Raw genomic sequence first — 15781 nt, 5'->3', positions numbered from 1 at the left:
TACGACTAGCGAATGATTTGGAAATTGACTCGACTGGCCCTCAGTCGCACAATCTCAGCTTCAGTTTCACATTCAGTTTCAGTTTTGGGTACGGGTACGGGTTTTCAACCCTCCATATTCCGATTCCACTCGCAGCATCACCTACTGAGCGTGCGAGCGGGAGGGCTGTATATGGTTGGCCTGCTCGCACAGAGCTCAGTGTCTCACTCTCGCCCACAAGAGCGTTCCACAATCAGTGTAAACACGAAATGCAGACTGGAACGCAGTGGCATTGGCACAAAACGAATGGGAATTTTATTATGTACATCATTAAAATCAACTATTTCGGATTCGGATTGGAGCCTGGGACTGAAACGGGAACTTATCCTGGTCCTGGCGCTGTCTTTCGTCTCGCTCGCACCTGTTCTCCTGTCCTTTTCTGGCCACTGTATTGGTGTGGCTGAGTGCATTTTCATGGCTTTTTCTCTGGGTCTCTGGATTGTGGGTGGCCTTTTGTCGACTGCGAATTCCGTTTATTTGTTTAAAAAGCTATAAATATTGAGACGGCACCCAGCTTTTTTCGTTGGCTTTATTCATTTAAATAATTAAAAATGGTGTTGGCGATAAATGAGAGCAATAAATGTAAGCGAAAAACTAAGCGGTAATGGGAATGGTGGAGAAATGGAGTAAATAAATTTATATTTAATTGTTAAAACAGGTTGCCATAAGTTTTTAATCATAATAAATAATATTTGAGACATTCAATATCCAGTTTTTATGATAGAATACAATAAAGAATAATTTAAAGTAGTACGCATTGGCAAATATTAGAAAAAATTTATAGTTTATGTGTACAAATCACATCGTGTTAAGAAGTTTTTTTTAGTAGAATAAGTTTTGTGCTTTACTATACCAAAAATCTCCCTGAACTATGATTTACTTTCAAATGTTTATCTGCCGATTTCTCCAACCCCTTCTTTCAACGCCGAACTGAATTAATACGCTAATTAACATTTTAATATTATTATGTGCCTGTCGTTGGGTCTGAGAACGTTTAACCCACCGAAGGCTAACGATTTATATTTATGTTTATCTATATAAAAATGCCGCTGTTGATGGTGTTACACACACACACACACACACACACACACACACACTCAGTGGCAGACAGACGAGTGGTCCACATACAAATACAAAAATGCGCTTCATTTAATAATAAACTACACAAAATTTTAATTTACTCAGACAAAACGGTGAGATCTCATAGGAACGAAATGGGAAGTGCAACCGAAGGCAAGGCCACGCCCACTAAAGCCAGAGAGGGAGAGAGAATGGCGACCGCCATTGTTGAATGAGTGAACACCAGTGGGAGAGGGAGAGAGCGAAAAACCCACTCAACCGTTGAGTGAGTATCTTTATCATTTGTTGGGTTAATTTCCACCACAGCTTGTTGATTTTCGACTGTGTTCTTTATTTAATTGACTTGGCCGACCCATAAAAACGTTGGTTGCTTAAAACTTAAATACTCTTAAAAACCTTACTCATTTCTCGGTATTTATATATGTTTCTAAACAGCCCGCATCTTTGGCTTTGATCTTAAGCAAATCAATATAAATTTATGCATGGCAGAAAAACATGTCATGAAATTGTTTCTTATCGCACTTAACAGATCTCAAACGAACAACAACGAAAAAATGTACACCTAAAATATTTATTGGGCTAAAGACAAAAAATATCTAAAATAAATTTTCTTTAATAAGAGAAAGATACTTACCATACCATATACCACATAGTTTTGCTAAATGTTTACAAAATATATACTAAAGAAAACCCTGTAATACATTTTTTGAAAAAAAATAGTAATATATTTTTAAATAGTGAAATTAAGAACAATGTCAATAAATTTATCTCTGCAGCAAAAGAGTCTGTGGGCATAGTAAATTCAAATTAAAAAAATGAATGCTCTTAATACATTCCTACAAATTCTTTTTTGTAGTGTAATCAAAAGGCCTCTAAAAATTTGAGTCCCACAAAAAATTTAACAAGACACTAAAAACTTGGTAAAAGATAACAAAACAACACAAGCCTCAACTGTGATTGATTTATTGTTTTATTGTGCCAAAAAAAGAGAAAATGAAAAACTGAGAAGGAAGCTGGAGAGAGAAATTAAAATTTACAATAGCGATAAGCAGAGAATTGAAATCACTATTAAAGGCCCAAAAGTTGGACACAAACTCACTGCAATGTTGTCTTTTGAGTCGAATCAACCGAGGTTGCGCTGGGTAATTAATATATAATTTGTGAGATTTTTATTTTCTTTCACATGCTGGCCCTAAAATCTGGGCTCGACTGAGACGAACTGAAAGGTAAATAGCCATGGCTAATGTCTTAGATTGGTGCTTTATGAAGGGAAAGGGGGCAACGGTCTAGGATTACCCCTCACTTACAGTTCATTAAACCGTAAATGTAGGTATGAGTCTACAAAACTTTGGTATTTATGATTTGATTGTTTGAAGGTAGTAAAATTTCTAAAGAAAACTATATTAATTTTAAGGTCACATGGTTTTCTTGCCCGTTGATTCGCATTGAAAACGAAATCAATTTATAAATCACAATACCTCTACGTTCGTCAAATTAAAAACATTTTGAAGACATTCAGAAATCTCATTCTCAAATCATGACCGATCCAAACTAAAGGCTAAGCCCTCCCCCAAATCCAGCCAATATTTGCTCAATAATCCTTTCCCAAATTTGAATTTCCCATTGGCCACATAACATCTGCGACTTTGTACCCCTTTTATCCCCGTAATCCGAAACCCAAAAACCAACTGCTGACCAATCTATACACAACAGAAATTTCGTTTCACACCTATTTGAAATTTGCTGTCATCTTTGCTTACTGTTATTATTATTATTATGATTATAATGTGTTTTGGAAACGAAATTGGGGCAACCGCAGGAGGCGAAGACTGACGCAGCTGGGACTCATGTGTGTTCGTATCGGAAAATATATATGTTACTTTTTTATGCTCTGATTCGGTCAGCAAAACAAATCTCACATTTGGCATACAATTTGCATTATTTGAGATTGTTTTTTGTCGTTCCCACTTTCTTTTTTTCTGCGTGGTGTAAAGTTAAGTCCGGTTGATGTATGTCAAAGTTACGTGAGCGTGTTAAAATCCTGTCTAATTTAATATCTATAAATCCCCAGCTATGACAGCAGAGGCCCATCAAGCGAGGGGATAAAAAAGGGTTATCATCGCAGAGGGTTGCTTATCAACGTGGCAAATTGATTTGCGCTCGTTATGCGGTCACTTGGGGTACATTTTTTGGTCAAAATTGTAAAACCGAAATTGGCCAAACGTGCGTTACAAATTAATGTTTGTTCGGGATTTTGTTTCTCCTTTCCCTGTGCTATTATTATTTTTATTTATTTTCGTTTTTTTGCAAACAGGCCATAAACCCTTTTATACTTCAACAGGATGTGCCGCCTGATGCCGAGTTATGTGGTGCAAATGCCCTCGTGGGTGGGGTTTTATTGGTCAGGCAATTCAATGACATCGATATGGCTTATTGATATTGATAGAACGTGGAGGGAGATACCTTTTGTCGGGGAAAAAATTAAAAAATGAGCTTCGGGAAATACAAATATTAATTAAGTTCATAATATTATTATTTATATTATATATAAATTATTTATAATATTTCAAAAAGTTATATTATATTAAAAGCATATTTTGCGGTTTCAGAATATTGATACTTTGTTTATTTTGTTGTTTATATTTATAACAAAAGTAACTCTATTTATTAAAAGTAAATGTAAAATATTATTTAACCAGTTGTAAGTTAAACTACATAATATCAATCTCTAAAATTGTATAAATTCAACATTAATTTTAACGTAAACGCAAACGAGTCAGTCTTTGAATATTATATTCTAAATACTATTTTCTTTTTGAGTTTAACTCTATAAAACGATAGAGAACGATGAGTTGCACAAATTATTCTAAGACAAAGAGAAGAATACAAATATTTATTTGATAACTAAAAAAATTGTATTATATTAATAACATTATTTTGCGGGTGTATAATATTGATATTTTATTTATTTTTTTTTGCTTATATATGTTGTTATGTTAACCAGTTGTAAGATAAATCTACAAAATATCAATCTCCAAAATTGTATAAATTCAACATTTTGACGTAAACGAAAACGAGTCAGTCCTTAAATAATATTTTTTTTTAGTTTTACTCTATAAAACGCTAGAGGACACTCTAACTCCTCCTCTAACCTCATTTAAGTACAATGTGAACTTTCTTAGCAACAATTTTTATGAGCAATCGTGTTATTTCATATCATTTTGTGTCAAAGCGTTTTCCCTTGTTTACTCACAGACTCATCATATTTTTTATAGCATACTTTGTGCGCACTCACGTTAGGTTAGAAAATGTCGCCTCTGATTGCTTTCTTATTTGTTTACATTTCCAGGCTATTGGCATACGCCAAAGTATAGAAACAGTGTCAGGAAGACAAGGATGAAGGAGTTGGAGGGCCAATAGGACGTGCATGGCATATCAAAAAATCGAAAACACCCGACACATGTTTCAATCATTTTCCATTTTTATTTATTGTCAGCATTTATTCTGCTGACACTTTTCCAACCACTCGCTCGCCCCGGAATCGTTCCTCCATCGCTGATGTTTGTATCTGTATGTGTGCTTAGAAAACAATTTGCAAATTGCTTCAAAAATCTGCCTTATGCCAAGACGAGATCTTTGAATGAATCACTAAATGGAAATTTATCTGACTGCAGAAACGGATTTATTTTTCTGCCGCAGTAATTAAACAAAAAATTTGCCAAGTGTTAATCAGTTTAAGAAAGTGGCAGCTGCTGGGAATTTAATTTCTTAAACATGGCCCATAAATTTTCCTTTGTGGCTGGGGGTTACAGAAAAACGTATTGAAACCCATAAAAAGTCAAAGAAGTCAAGGAAATGAAATTGGGAAAATTGTAAATATTGTGATAGGGTATGCTGACTATTTTAAAGACCTTGGTTTTTATTTAAATACGAAATTATTAAGTTATTATCAAAATCCTTATAAAATATTTACTGTATTCTGTTTTTATATCACAGTCATTAAAGGATATTTATTATATATTTATATTTACCTAACTAGTTCAATGAAAAATGGCTGTCCATATTGTTTGTTTGTTTACTATAAATTTTCCTAGTGCTTACATACATTTTAGGTATCCACGTGTTTACCGATTTTTGACAGTAATGTAATCAAAAAAAATAAACACATTTTTAATAAAGATTTGATAATATTTTCAAATAAAATGTTAAAATATTAAATATTTCATAATTTTTTTCGAATACTACGCCTCTTCTCAAAAAATTTCAAACATAATCCATTCTTTTTATAAACGGATATTGTTTCTTCGAAAAACTTTATTTTTATAAAAATGTATTTTTGTGCAACCGTGGTGAAAGTTAAAAAAAACCTTGTGTTATATACATATTATAATAACCAACGATCAACATGACCTCGAGTTAAAGCAATGTCTTAATTAATATATTATTGAAACATTGTTGTTGAATTTAAGTTAATTGTGAGTTTGCATACGCTGATATTAAGTTTAAGGGTAGTATTCAGTTCCACTTACTTCCTTATTTTGGGCCCCACTTCTGACGCAGTGTTGCCAATTTATGTGTAAAGTAAGCAACCGGCTGATTGGGGGTCTGTCCACTCGCTTGGCTCTCCTCCATTTGGCAGCACCACCCCATTCTGCAGCCACCTCCACCCTCCAAAAACACCCTATTTTGCAAGCACCCCTTATCCCCACTTTTTACCCACCGCACATTGTTGCTCATGCAATTTCAATTACGTTTGCTGTCGATTTTCGAATACGTTTCGGCGTTTCAATTCGATTTGGAATCCACCCCGGCAATCAACCTTCCACTCGATACCCTGCCACCATTCTCACTATGGCCACCCACATTTTCCTACCCCCTCCGATCCACTTGATTTCAATTAAACTGAGTTGCCATTGGCGCTGACGCTTTTCGACGTGTCGCAAATGCAGCTTTCAGTTTTCGCTTTTCCGCAGCCTGCTCCCCATTTTCCCCGCACCAGCCAAGAATTTGTCCAAGTTTATTCGCTTGTTTTGCTTCTGTCGACTGCTGCTGCTGCTTCTAGCCATTTAATTGTTTTTCTTCGTTTTTCATTTTGTGATTTCTTTTTGAGTTTGGCTTTGAGCTCCTCTACTTGACCACTTGCATTTTATGACGACGCGGAAAAGCTGTTTTCCCCATAGCGAATTGGGGGAAGTGGGGAATCAGCCATGTTGTTGATGATGTTAAGTTGGTGCTGGTTGGGTGGCACACAAATACAGTGGACGTCCTTCATGCAATATTTTTTTTATGTATTTTAAAAGTATAGTTTATTTGGTATTAATTTTGTTATTTTATACAAAAATTAGATTCTACTTTAAAACAAAAAAAAAAAATTGGAAAAAATATGAACAAAATTAAATAATGGTTCATATTTGTTTTCACTTTAAATTGTCTCGAGGGTGTAGAAAACTTAAATTTTTTCATTGGGCGCTTCATTGGGTTCGCAGACGCTTTAACCGGCCGACTTAAAAAAAAAAAATGTTTTTATTAAACAAAAAAAATAATGTAAAAAAAAAATTAATGTACTAGTTTATTACTGAATTACCCTTTATCCGAACTATTTTAATTTATTCTTTAACTCTATTTATTTCCAAAATAATGAAAAAATAAACGTTTTATTTTTAAAAATATATAAATTAAGCGTCCCATAGTACTTCCCCAACCAAAGTGTCCAAAAATCGCAGCCAATCGGGCGCTTTCCAATCGCCAATCGAGCTTCACAAATAAAAAGCAATGCGCTGCTTGTTTAAAACAAAGAAAATTGCCATTGTAAATAAAATAAAAAAAAAAGACAAAAACGGGCAGAGGCGAAATCAAAAGAACGCGCAAATGGAGAGAACAAGGAGGAATTGAACACCAAAGAGCCAAGAATAAAGTTTTTCAAAAGCGATAAAAACGAAATGTCGCATATTTTTATGACAAGCTGAGGGCGAAATGGGGGGGAGAAAGTGAGGTGAGAGGAAAACGCCCCCGTACATTGGCGCAAATTGAATTTGTAAAACAGCAAACGAAGGAAATGAAATAAATAAAAAACAACTTGAATAAAATGCGTTTAAAAATTCGTCGCGCGCATATTTGAAACCTTTACTCGTGCTGCACAAATTAAATTAGTTTCTGGCTCTCTATTCTATTGACACATGACCAGCACGCGGTTTTCATTTAGACCATTCTTTTTGTAAGCCTCGGAAATTCCAGTTAAGATAGCTTTGCTTGGAGTTTTTAACCTAGTATATGTGTTGATCAGCTCTAGAGTATAAATATTTGATTATTAGTTTGAGCTGCACGTAAAAGTTTAAGGGATATATTTACTTACCCACGTTTGACTTTGAGTCCTTGAAGTAGTTACACTTGTACAGAACCACAAAGTCCATATTATCCGTACCTATAACCGTATAGTCCTACAGACTATTTTCTGGGAAATTAACGTGAAGGCATACATTAAGTGGTTTTTGTTTTTCATTTTTGTCCTGTGCGAAATTGTCCAGATAAATAGAATGATGTATCATCTTCCCCTTGATTGTGGTCTGCAAGGTTTTAAAGAAAATTATATTATGTTTTTGTAGGAAGAGATTTTGGTTAACAAACGGGCGGATATTTCTGAACCAGCTTTCGACATGGTCCCTGTTGATAGGCTAAAACTCTGTGAAAGAGTATTGTTGCAAGGGTTCCCAATAACAGAAAGCTGCAAGACATATAAGGTCATAATAAACTGATATGTTATCCGATTGCTTACATGTACTTTTCCAGTTTAAATAATGGGAAGCACACACTGATATTAGTTTTTATCAAATCGCTTGCATAGCCGGAACATTGCAATTTCTACGAAACCCGAAATGTTATTAAACGCATGATTAACAATTCGATATGCGAAAAAACTTTTTGATGTATACTTTTACAGAAGCTCGTGGCTAGTCACTCCGTAAACAAACGTGAAGTGATTGAACTGGCACAAGTTTTAAACATATTTATTGTTATAACAAATTGTTTTGCTACATTAAAGTTTTTTTCTTCTCGTGCCTAAATTCGTTAACAAAAAAAACGTTTTTTGTCGAACAATGCTGAAAATAATTGTTATTGAACTTAATATTTGTTCAAGTTAATTGAATTGAATTGAATTGAATTGAAATAATGAAGATAATCTATTTAATTCCCTGTAGGTAATTAAATTAAATATAACCTTCGGGCAGGCGCTCCGTTTATTCCTTATCAATAGCCCTCATATATCATTATTAAATTGCTTTCATGGCCACTTTGGCGCTTGCGGTCTAAGAAACTTTGCCAGCCATTTCAAGTTCCTTGACTTGGCATAATCTACAGCCATACAGAAGTAGATGCTTCTGCCATGCCCCATAACTCAGTCAGTTTGCCCAGTTCAAGTATGCACACCCAGACACAAATCATAATCCTGATGGCCTCAAATAGAGATAAAGTAATGCGGCTGCTTTTGCTCGCTAAATGGATTTCCCAAAGCATTTGCCAAGTTTATGAAAAATAATCATAGAGACAACGGGCAGAAGGGGGTTGATCTATATCTATATCATGCAGCGTGTGGTTGGCGTATAAAGTGCTTTTAAAAACATCCCAACGAGTTCAAGTCTTGGCCAAAAAGTTTTGGCCCAGCATCGTTTCTGAAGGGCGGGGAGCTCGTTGGTGGCAAAGTGTTTTTCATGAGCAATAATAATAATTTCAGGGCCGAATTTTAATTGCACCCAATGGACTCGTTGAAAAGAAGTCGGGTCAGAGACTCCAAGATGAATGGTAGAATGAAGTGAGCAATGAAGCGGGTAAACAAAAATGGGTTAGTCGCCCTTGTAAAGTATTCATATCTTTAAAATGATTTGTAAAGTCAAAACATAAAGAAAAAGCCATAAACAAAATGTAGAATATAAAACAAAAACTTTAGAAACAGGAATGTTTTTCAACATATTTCAAGCGTTTCAATTCATTTTTTAGGTTTTAGGTTTTATGGCTTGCTCAGATCGTTAAAAATTCCAAAATTTCGTTACGATTTCAAAACATTTTCCCGCCCAAATACTATTCATCCTGGAAAACTCTTTCATCAATCACCCAGTGAGCACATTGGGATTTCCACAGCTTTTCCTTATGTCTACCAACGCAAATCCATTAAAATACAACGAAATTAATTATGGTGTCGGTTTCTGGCTGTTTGCGTGCGTCAGGTGGGTGGCATGGGTTAAAGGGTTCAGCTCGTTTTTATGGCCACGTCTATTGCCTTGTCGCGTTTATTTTGGCGGCGCCAACTTTCATGCTCAATTAAAACGTTTGTTTAATGAAAACAAATGCGCTTAATTAATAAACACGCATTTCGTGGTTTTTGGGTTGGGGCTGGGTGAATGGGTGGTGTAATGCGGATTGTGTAAAGGGGTATTTCCAAGGCCCACTCCCTCAATTCTTCTATATCCCTCTGAATGTTTTCGGTAATGCAGAAAAGTCGAAAACTGTCGCAGCTGTTTACGTCGCGGTTGTTTGCCATAATGGTTGTTGCTTTTGTTTCTGGTTGGTATTGTTTAATTACATTTTGTTTTCATTTTATTCTTGCTGTTTTCGTTGGTGAGATTTTAAAAAATTAAGTGCCAGTAACAGCAGCAGATTTTAACCCATTTGTTACATTCGACTTCACAGTAAAAGATCAAAAGAAATCTAAAAAAATTAAAGGCATACCTTGTGGCTGCCTTGAAAAAACAGTTTAGTTTGAAAAACAAACGCAATGGCCAAATAGCGGCGCTATACATATTCAAAGTTTTATTCCTTACATTTTGTAATTATATTAAGAATTAAATTTGAGACAGGACCGTCTTTACTATTAGTTGTATTCATCTTTTTAATTTGATTACTATTATATTCTTCAATTCAACTATATTAATAAGTTTTTAAGCAGAAAATATTAAAAAAATTATATAATAATATTACAAACAAAAATTAAAAGTGCGAATAATAAAAACCAATAAGTTTAATTTATAATTATGTTCTTCAAGTAAACAGAGGCTTTTGTATGTAGATTATTGACAATTTTTCCAGAGGTACCAACCGAACTAAATTTTATCGAGATTATTAATCCTTGTTATAGGCTATAAAAGTTATTAAAAAACAATATAAACATTTTAAATCAAAGAATGTATATTTTTGTATGTCGATTCAAAGTGAATAATTCTTAGTAAAATTTTTTGTATTATAAATTAGCTAACTGCTCGGTATTACTCTTTATAACTCTCGCTGAACTAGATTACCCATCCTCTTTATGTTTGCACCACTTAGTCTGTATATTTGCAGCAGTTCTATTAATACTTATAAATTAACCCCTTTATTTTTCTAGGGCCTACGATTGCACATTTTTATTTGACGCATAATGCATTTCCGGAGCTCCCTATCTCCCCCATATTGTGGACTAGACGAGACCTAGGCTTTGACTTTGGCTTTGATCAAGACTGCAATTGCACTGCATGGAGTCGCATGGGATTGCATTGCAACTCGTATTTTTTACCCACTCTGCAGTGACATATTTTTCGATTATCGCTCAACTTTCCCAGACTTTCTCATAGGTCATCAGAAACGGTTGCAAAATATTTGGTGAATGTCTAGGTGGAACTTTCGATAGCTACTCGCGTTACCTGGCCTTTTTAACACCCCAATACCCTCGGTCTGCTTGTCTACAATTTCAGTGGCGCTATTTAAATTGTTACTTCTTTTTTTTATTGTCTTTATTCGCTTTGTTTTCGGGTTATTTATGTGGTTTTGGTTGCCGCTTTTTGCAATTGACGCCTTTTTATGGAAATTTCGTCATAGGCCCGCACACGTGTCTTTCGGGTGATAACTTTTGCGGGCCAACAATGCGTATGCTTAATAGCTTGTGACTTATTTAGGTCTAATTAAATGCGCTTGTATGACAAATATACATTTGCTAAAAAAATATATTCAATTTTACTTTATTATCTGGAGTTGTAACAAATTATTTTTTTTAAAAGGAAAAACCATTAAAACTCAAATATAAATGTGGCATACCCACAACTTGAGCCATTTACCATAATATTTTAATCACTTTCTAACTTATATAAAAGGTACCCAAGCAATAGTCAATTTTAAGCTTTCTAAAATCTTATCTTTAGCTGTTAGTTTTTAAAAAAATTTCTTTAGCTTAGCTTACATTCTGCCGCCTTCTCATTATTCAATATATATACCATTAATTATTTTAACACCTACTAAGAGGTCATGTAAACACATTAATTCATTTCTCAGTATTGACTCTGAAAGTCTTATTTTAGCATTATCATCTCCGTAACCTCCGCCCAGCTCCCGCAGATCTCTTGGCCATTTCCGTTACTCGTTAAACGATAAGCTCGAAGTCCAATTAAAATTCATGAATTTTTGAGACGTATTTAGGTGTTATCAGGCCAATAAATGCAAACAGATCTGCTGGCAAGGTGTCAAATAAAAAAAAAAATTTAATGCGCAAAAAAAAAGCTGTGAATGAATCGAGATTAAACAATACATTACAACAGTCGGCGTTCGGAGATCGGAAGAGGGGGTGGGACCCCCAGTGGGACCCCCAGCCGATAAGTAGCCCCTCAGAAGATCCCACACAGTCTCACTCGGACGCAACTGATTAATTATAGTGAGCACTGTAGTGTAGTACTATACTGCATGATAAAGAGAGAGCATAAAGAAAAATTATAATAATAAAGGGCAGATCGTCTTCGCTGCCACAGCTGCTGGGTCAAGTTCAAGGACAAGCTATCAACAATAATAAGTGGAAGTGAATGGAGAGGAGGAAGCAGAAATGAGGGTAGGGGAAATGGTATCAAGCGAACACAGAGAAAAAATTTACCAAGAAATTTGAATTTCGCAACTTTGATTAACTAAACCTATTTTACTTTAATGCATTGACTCGCTAAAAATTATTACTAGTAAAGATCATTTTAACAATATTGTTATATTTTTATTTATCTGATAATAAGATTTTCAGATCTTCGATAATTTTGATAGTGTAAAATAAATAAATTCCTTCGATTTGAGAATGTTTTTTGTTGTGGCTAGTTTTTTTAATAGCTTTTATTTTTATTTTATTATGTCAACTTATTTTGGACTATTAGTTCTGATCAGACTTATTAACTTTTCAGCCTCCGTTAAGCTAAAGCGGCTTGCTTCCTTTTCATGTTCTATGTATATGGATTGATTATGCCTCAATCCGATTGATTTCACTTTTATTCTGACCACCTCTTTCCTGTTCTTTCTCTCTCCCAGTATCTTTGGGCAGACCGCGCCCTTTGTAGATCATTGGGTCACTATGTGTGCAGATGCGTCCCTCAGCATCACTTTACCGCTTGCAACTGGAACACAGTGAAAACATTGCGAAAAAAAGAGAATACTGACCATAAGAGCCCCTGAAGGCTGTCTTCTTTTGTAGTCCCCAAGCCCCGACTCCCGATTCTCCGGCCACTTGTGAAGAAAGGAGGCAGAAATGAATTTGCAGCTCGTGGGTAATCAAGTGAGGCACTCGCACACACTTGCAACCTGTAACGATGCCACTCAGACAGCGTGGAGCTTCCATTGTGAATGGTTTTGTTTTTGTTCGATGATTCTCTTACCCTGCCTCGGCAATTGGTCATATCACTGGTTCTAAATACCCTAAAATATTTTAAGAAATTAGCATTAACTAATGCTTTCCATGGGCTCTGAATTCTACAAGAATCTTCGGTGTTTGTATTACGCGATCTGAATTTGTACGTTCTGTCTTATCTAAGAAGATAATTGATTTTTATAGATAAGATATACCTTTCTGTCGGTAACCTTTTCTTCCTTAACACAATACTTTAAGCCCAATTATGGGAGTTTATTTGAAGCGGATGCACAAATGTTATATTTTTCTTTTCTAACTTAAAGAGACTATATCAAACTCTTAACCAAATATAGTCATTTTTTCTTAATAGCCCAGTTATGTTAAAATAGTTGAGCGCAGGATTAAACTACTGTACTCAGGTATGAAATCCCTTTTGAATTTGGTATACAAATAAGTATAAAATTTAATGAAGTCAGTGACGGTTTAATGATCGGTATTCGATCTTCTGCAGATCATTTAAAGATACCTACTTACTAATATATACTACAAATATGTTTTTGTAACAAGCTAAAAGCCATTTCAATCATTCTTGTAGAGCATTTGAAGATACCCACTTACTATAAGCTTAGCCGACTTGAGTCTCTTTTCTGCCGTAACCCCCACTTTGGAGTATTCTTACTTGTTATCAATTGTTGTTGCTGCCGCTCGGCCGCCCCCTTCCTTCGCCCGCCCGCCGTGTTGTTGTTATTGCATTTAAGTGCAGCTTGTTAATGCTCATTAAATGTTAAGGGAGCTGTGAGCTGTGAGCTGGCTCTGAGCTCGAGAGCTGAGCTCAGCTCCCAGATCGACGGCAAAAGCAATTGTCTCGGCCCGAGCCCTGCCTCAAACTGTGGCAGAGTCCGATCCCCGGAGCTGTGGGCTTTAGTTCCATAAAATGAAGCAAGCCAGAAAGTCGCGGCGGGCGCGTTGAAAGGAAAACAACTTAGCCTCGGCACAAAAAAATTAAAATAACCCCAAAACGATCGATGACAGTGAATAAAGTTCAAGCAATAAAAACAGAAAACAACGAAAACCCAAAACAAGCGAAGGAAAACTTAATCGTAAATTGAAAATTCAAAAGAACATCGTGAATATCTTCGTGTGCTTCCTCTTTTACACAGAGAAAGATGTGTTTTAATACCATTTGTCTTCAAATGTATAAAGTTTAATTTTTTTCAAAAGATAAATATAGATTTTTATTAAGATTCTAATAAACTTCTTAAAACAGAAATAATACCAATTTAAAAATATATTAAGCCAACGAATTTCATTATATCCTTAGCATTTGTTGTGTTGATATAGTAAAAAATAGACTTTGAAATTCCGCATACAGAAAAAGATTAATACTTATTGAGTTATAATATTATGGACAACCTTTACCTTAAGCTTGCTTATTCTTTTATCATATAATGATTTAAGTAAGCTATTATATTAAATTTTTACTTATTTTATTGTTTTGAATAACACAGAGGACAAAAATGTTTTTTTATGTTTAGTATTAGGATATTAAATGCCAATTGCAACTAATAAGACTTTCTTATAACATTGCTCTCAGTGTAGTACTTCATCATCGTGATCTGTTGCTCATTATCGTAATCATCAACATTGTTGTCGTCGCGTGAAAAACCTGTTCGCTTGGGAAAAGGCTCTCGTGTAGTTCTTGTTGTTGCCGGTGTGGCTGTGTGAAGCTAATTGAAAAGAAGGTATTAACAACGCTGCCTTTTGTTTTTTTTTACCTTTGATTGACTGACCGACCAACACGAAGGAGTTGTAACAGGGTTGTGGGGAAAGGGGCGGTGGGGCGGGTTGTCTGGTATGGCATAATTGTGGGATCAGCCAGCGGCAGAACATCACGAGCAGCAGCCACTGCACAGTTAATTAGTAATGCAAAGCCAATGCCTACTCAGTCACTCATTCAGGCAGTCATTCAGTCATTCAGTCATTCAGTCGGCCAGTCAGGCAATTGCTTAGAAATTCAATTTGTATTTCCACTGATCGGCAGGATAAGAATTCATCCGTCTGCGAGGAGAGCGTGTGAATCCCCCGACCAAATGGAGAACGGAGGCGGAGCTACGAGGGAATCGTATCTAATGTGACAGCTGAGGGGAACCAGATACGGACCTACAAGATAATAAGAGTCAGGAGTACTTACTTTATATGGGAGGGTGCGATAGGCCTCAGAAGTAGGGAAGGGGATTGACTGGACAGATTGTTATTAAAGGGTTTTCTTGTACATCGTTTTAGGATAATTAAATCTCTGAAAAATTCTTCCTCTTCAGTAGGTATAGAAATAGAAACACTACAAAATAATTAAAAATATGGGATTAGTTTTTAAAATACTTTGAATTACACTGGCTTACTAATTTAGATCGATTAAATTCTCCAGACCTTGATTTTTTTTAAGTCACCTGTTTTCATACCAATTTAATAATTTATAAAATTTATTTAATAATTATTAATAACTTGTTCAACAATCAAAAAATATATGATTAATATCTGCTAAAACTCTTAATTAACCACGAAATCACTTTTTTATATTTATCAAATACATGTAAGTTAGAAAACTATCATCTTATATTATATTTGAGACTGTCCTATTCCCCTGGCTTCCTGAAATCTTCTTGTGTCTATATCCCTAAATGCACACAAACAGGCACACATGCGCGTTGTTTGGCTTTAAAACAACCACAACTCTAATTCGCGTTAATTTAAAACTCAATCAAGGCAATTAGCGCGCACACTGGAGCGACACTCACGATCACTTCAGTTTCCGCCCCTCTGGTTCCTTGCCCCTCCTGGATCTATCCACCTCTACACCCCTGCCCACATGGTGCATTTTCAAGAAACGGATTGAAATGGAGGGAATTGGGACTACGTGATATCCTAGATAGATACTACTACTGAACAAGTCATCACATCGATCTCTGGTTCATTTACATCTTTTTGAGTTTTATATCTTTAGATATAATGACTATTATGATTTATAAATTTAATGATCAGAGGGTTTAA

Source organism: Drosophila elegans, unplaced genomic scaffold (assembly GCF_018152505.1).
Source record: "Drosophila elegans isolate 14027-0461.03 unplaced genomic scaffold, ASM1815250v1 contig_208, whole genome shotgun sequence".
Lineage (NCBI taxonomy): Eukaryota > Metazoa > Arthropoda > Insecta > Diptera > Drosophilidae > Drosophila > Drosophila elegans.
The sequence above is the reverse complement of the archived record's forward strand: the minus strand, read 5'-3'. Positions refer to the sequence as shown.